Consider the following 6,076-nt stretch of genomic DNA (forward strand, 5'->3'; position numbering starts at 1 on the left):
TATTATATCCAACTACTCATTTGTACTGTACTACTCAATTTTTCTCAAAACCTAAAGGTTACAGATTGCTTTACACTAAGTATATATTACTTACAGAAATAAAAAGTTCTGGGGTTTTTTAAAGTTCTTTGGGATACTATGAATTACGCTCTTATCTCTGCATGCAGTAGACCTACAGACCTATTAAAGATTAGAATGTTATGTGGTACAGATCTGAAGTCTGACTTCTGCAGGTGAGAGATACAGCAAAAGAATGCAAGTTGTCTTTGTGTCTAGAGATGGAAGAACATAGATTTGTGAATGAAAATACTGCCCGCATAATTTTAGCTTCAAATGCATCTTTTTGAAGCTATTTTTGGATTTTTTAAATTAATATTAATACTGGTAAAATTCCAGTAATTGCAGTGCCGACATTCTGCTCTGCTTTTTGTTTAACTATATGACCATAATGATGAAAATGGATTGTTCTCTGAAAATGAACTACTTACTTCACTCAGACTGTATTTTGCTTAAATTTTCAGTCATTCTGAGATTCCCCAACCCACTCTGTAAATAGGTTGTTTTCCTTAAAAGCAAACAGAACATTCCAATTGTTAATGAAAAAAAAAGCAAAAATTTATTACCAAGCCTTCTAATTGTTACCAAAAAACCAACCAAACTTTCTTGAACCTGTTAGATAACCAGCATAAATGTTTATAGTTATTTTCTCCACTGATTCCTCTCTGATAAACAATGACTTCCACAGAATTTAACAAAATTTTATTGCAGACTTACCTACCAAAAAAAACCCAGAATTTAGTTTATGGATATTCTAAAACAAGTTTTTACAGAATCCTTTTGGTTTCATTCTGGTAATGGTTTCACAAGGACAAATTGGAAAGTTTTGGAAGTGCCTGCATTTACCTATCTGTTGGATAGGATGTGCTCTGCAGTGATGTCCTGGAAGTTCTTGATCTGTACCTCAGAATTCATAATTATGGCCAAACAATTTCAGCCACCGATACTCTCATGCTGCTGTAAGAAACAAATGCTGATCGACAGCCTTTTTGGATCAGGTAAGAATTATGGATGTCACCTGCATGAATTTCAGTAAGGCCCTTGATATGCTCCCCCACAACATCCTTACCTCTAAATTGCAGACATAAGGATTTGTGGAGAAGGAGTTGACTGGCAGTTGCACCCAACAGCTGTCATGAGGGTGGTGAGGCATTGAAACAGGTTGCCCGGAGGAGCTGTGGATACCCCATCCATGGAAGTGTTCGAAGTCAGGTTGGATTGGGTGTCTGAACGATCAGGTCTAATGAAAGTTGGTTCTGTTCATTGCAGGGCAGTGGGACTATATGAGCTTTAAAGGTCCTTTCTAACCCAAAACATTCTGCGATTTGATCATGCTATATTTAATGTATATGCCATTTGGAGAGAAGAAGGACCTAGGGTAAGGGCGTCTGTAAATCATTAGGTTACAGGCATATGCAACATCCTTTATCTCTGTTACTAACATGTCTATAACTGAAAAGATGATGATGCCTTCCTATTAAATTGTAGGGCAATGACATATGAACTAATGGTGTTGCTCTGCATTTACACCCCACCCCTGCACAGAGAGCAGGATTCAACTCCTTGTACGTAATCATCCCTATAATAATGGTTTATATTATAAATTCTATCACACTTTGTACTGAGACAGATGAGCAGCTGTGGATGCCTTTGTATATTAGACAATGAGTGGATATTTATCATACCAAAATCTGGACACTTTTATATTAAATAGATGTCAGTAAAGCATTGCACAGTTTATAATACTAATTAAATTGTTGTATTTTTAGTATGGAAAATTTGAAAACTACAAGGCTTGACCTATGATAGATGATGCAGTCATTTTTGTTCTGTAGGGTTAATGGCTTTTCTTGCCATGCAGGGCTAATTTAAGGATGGTTCATCCCAGATACTCTAAGACTCTACTTAGTTTCCTTTCTAGTGTAGAAGTATAATACCAGTAAGACAGTTTTCCTGAGTACTTAACCTGTTGTTTTAGGAAATAGCATGACAGTAGTTACTGTGTATGTTGTGGGTCAAATTTTTCTGTCTTTTGTGTGGAAGGAAAATAACTTTTCCAAATACGAATAACTATGAAATACTGAACTCTTTCAAGTATTTGACCCTGTCCATCCATCAGTGTAAAAACTTTGTGCTTCAAAACAGGAAAAAGTAATGAGCATTTGTGATTCTTGAGATCATGTGGCGGATGGAAAAGAAGACTTGAGTCATCTATAGAGGATAAAAGAATCACAAGACTTCTGATTAGTACCCATCCACTACTGGAACAGAACAAGCATAATACAGTATCCTCTGTGATACAGAAATTCCCATACCAGCACATATGCCCAAGCACATTTGTGTCTACCTCTAACATGAACCCTATAGAGGTCCAGTTAAAGGATGAAGAGTTCTTAGATTTTCTGAGCATTACTGTCTAGTGACTATGCTTGGAACACGACTTACACACAAACACAATGCTGAATTCAGTGGTCATAGCTACTTCCATTCAGAAATGAACAAGTGAAAAGCGCCCCATTGCAGAAGAAAGACAATGCATATTTTAAAGACAAAGTTTCATTGACTTCAGGATAGGAAGGAGAAGTAAGGGAAGTGAAAAGTGGATCAGATAAATAAGTGTGAGGTTAGAAGTACAGTGTGAGCTTAAGAAAAAACAAAGTACAACACAATCACAAAAATTACCTAGGTACCGTGGAATAGCGTATCAACGATAAAGAGATGAAAAAAATTACTGCTTTGGTGAGCTATGTTTGATGCAGCTCTTGGTGGGGTTTGTCCTGGCACCCCGCTCACTCACACTGAGCCTGCTGCCAACCAGCACCCCCAGGTCCCTTTCTGCAAGGCTGCTCCCCAGCCTGTTCTTCTCCCAATTCCTATTTGTGCCAGGTATTACTCAATGCCAGGGCAGTGTCCAGTGTCTGTTCTTGCTAAATTTCATGCCCTTGATGATTGCTCAGTGCACCAATCTGTGTAGATCCTTCCAGAAGGCCTCTCGTCCTGTGAGACCCCTCCCTGTTTGGACTCATCATCAGGCTCTCCAATGGTGCATTCAACTCCTGCATCCGGGTCATTGACAAACGTATTGAACAGCACTGTGCTCCCTAGACTTGAGTCCTGAGGAGCACAGGAACACATCTGGTGACCTGTCTCCAGCCACTGGGAGCCCCATTCACTGCAATCCTTTGAGCTCTGTCCTTCAGACAGTTCTACACCCAGTGCACCTTGACTCTACTCACCCCACAGTGGGATAACTTGTCCAGAAGAGGGTTGTGAGGTGCAGCCGAAGAAGTTTTAAGACCAGAAAAAGTACCTCAATCAGCTTCCTTCCACGCATTAAGGGAAGAAGGTTCCTGTATCTGTCTTTTGAGGATATTTGTGTGTGCAAAATAAGATATCAGATTGCCTCCTCATTTGCCACTGTTTTTGTGTAACTTTTTTTTTTTGTTTCTCTAATTTTCTGGGTAATTATCTGCTCAGTTCCCCCTACCTTAATTCTGCTGGAGAGCAGCAAGGGCCCACTGCTCCATACAGGAAGATGAACAGGACATCAGGCACAGTAACCAGGCAGATGGAGCAGGGATTTCACTAAAAAGGAGGTGGGATGGGGATGGGGATGGGGAAAATCCAGGTCAGGATCAGTGTCAGAGGCAGATATCAGGGTCAGACAACCCACTGTACATTATGTTCTGGGTGTGGACTCATGAATTTGGATGTTTCTGTTTTTCAGAGGCATCTACTGTTGCTGAATGGATGCATTGGCAAATTTTGGTGCTTCTTCTCCCTCTTTGATGCTTTTTCAGTGTCTGTTTATAAAGGCTACATTTGTCACTAAGGGAACCTTTAATAAACAGTGGTATGACTCTTAAATGAAGGGAAACAGTAAGAACTTCCTGAAGACAGCAGATATTCTGAGAGATAAAAGTGTTTCAAACCATATTCCCAATCAGACCTTGAGTAATTATCAGTTAACCAAGAAATAGTAGCAGCTTAAACCACTCATTCTCACCTATCAGAAAAGCTGCCATATATGAGGGTTTCTGATAGGTTTTAGAATAAACAAGTGTTCACGGAGTTGCTTTGTCTATTGAGGCTTCTTATCTTTTTTTTTCTCATTGAAGGTGAGGCACACTGCCTCACAGCACTTTGTCCAGCAAGGTGGACATTACAGTGGCTTGTGTGCCATCCAGCAACACAGAAAAAGGTTCTTTAGTACAAGCAATGTGTCTCTGTTCACTACTCACAAATTTCATGGTCTGAAGAGTCACTTTCTGGAAAACAGGGGCAATTCCATGCTTACCTCATGACAATGTTTTCTCTCTGAAGGACACAAAAATTTGAAAACATATTTCTTACTGTGTATCTTCTGCTTAGTTGAAAAGAAAACTCCAATTACAAATGCTTCAGTAATCACATAGAGGATTCCATTTTATGGATGGTTGAACTGGGAAATAAAAAGTCATTACCTGTGAAATATCCTAATTAAATTCTTGATGGCAGGGCCAAATCAACTTCTTAAGTAATGTTTAAAAGAAGTTATAGTTTCAAAGTATAGTTTCAAAGGTGATATTGTTTCTTTTCATGATTTCCAAATACACTCTCCATTGGGACTAAAATTTTATGAGGGTTAATAGGCTCTTTTCAAGATAACAAGTGTCGGACTTATGTGTGGAGCATGTAGTTTCCAACATGAAGATTTTACCTGTTGCAGAAACTGGAATCTTGAGGCAAATCTGTAGATCACAGTTCTGAAATTCTGTTTAAAAAGTAGACTTGTCCAGCATTTGAAAGGATGGGTTGGTCTGCTTGGAAAAGTTCATGAAAATCCGGCATTTCTGCTCCAAAATTTACTTTCCTGAAGCTATTATATTTTTTTTTCATTCTTTTCTTTTGATGATTTTAGAAATTGGCTTGATTTCCAACTTTACTCTTGTTAGCCACAGAAATAGAGAGAGATAAGTGTAATATCTCTTCCCATGCATCACCAACAGAATTAATAGGATAGTTGCATTCACTGAAAGCTTTACAAATAATTTCCGTAAAAAAGAGAAAAAGTGTTTTCATAAGTGTTACAGTCACACTGGCAGTCATGTTTGCAGAGTCCTGAGAATAAATATTATTCTGAAAAAGACTTTGTTACAATGAAAGAATTTACATGATAGAGGACAATAGAAAATATGGGTTTATTTGAAAATTAAGCAGGACAGAAGATAATGCAGGCCAAAAGTAGACCTGTCATTTTTTGACATTTTTTGTCAATTTTTTGACTGTCATTTACAGAGTGACATGGTTTTATTAATAATTTTGAATAGTTATTCATTATTTTTACAATCACTAATAATAAGAGAAGTAGTAATCATCATCATTGTGGTCATAATGATCATCCTCTTCATTACTTTCCCCTTGACATTGAACCATAGAATAGTTTGGGATAGAAAGGACCTTTGCAAGTCATCTGGTCCTACCTTCCTGCAATGAGCAGGGATGTCTTCAACCAGACCAGGTTCCTCAAAGGTCCATCCAACCTGACCTTGAACACTTCAGGGATGGGACACCTGCAGTGTGTCTGGGAAAACTGTTCCAGTGTTTCATCTATCTGGACTCAATCTATCCCTGCCCTGTTGCATTAGGTCCTACTAAAAAGTCTGTTCCCACCTTTCTCAAAAGCCCCCTGTAAGTACTGAATTGTGGCAATAAGGCCTTCCTGGAGTCTTCCTTCTCCAGTCTTTCCTCAGAGAGGAGGTGCTCCAGCTGTCTGATCATCCTCATGGCCCTCCTTTGGACTCAATCCAACAGGTCCATGGCTTTTCTGTGCTGAGGGCCCCAGAGCTGAATGTAGCACTCTGAGGCAGTGTCTCACTAGAGCAAAGCAGAGAGATAAAGTCATCTCCTGTGACCTGCTGGCCTCAATGCTTTTGATGTAGTCTGGGTGACTTTCTGAGTTGTGAGTGAGTGTCACCAAGACACCTCCAGTTTTTCATCCACCAGGACCCCCAAGTCCCTTGTGGCGAGGCTGCTCTCA

The sequence above is a fragment of the Hirundo rustica genome, chromosome Z (genome assembly GCF_015227805.2).
Source record: "Hirundo rustica isolate bHirRus1 chromosome Z, bHirRus1.pri.v3, whole genome shotgun sequence".
NCBI classification, from domain to species: Eukaryota; Metazoa; Chordata; class Aves; order Passeriformes; family Hirundinidae; genus Hirundo; species Hirundo rustica.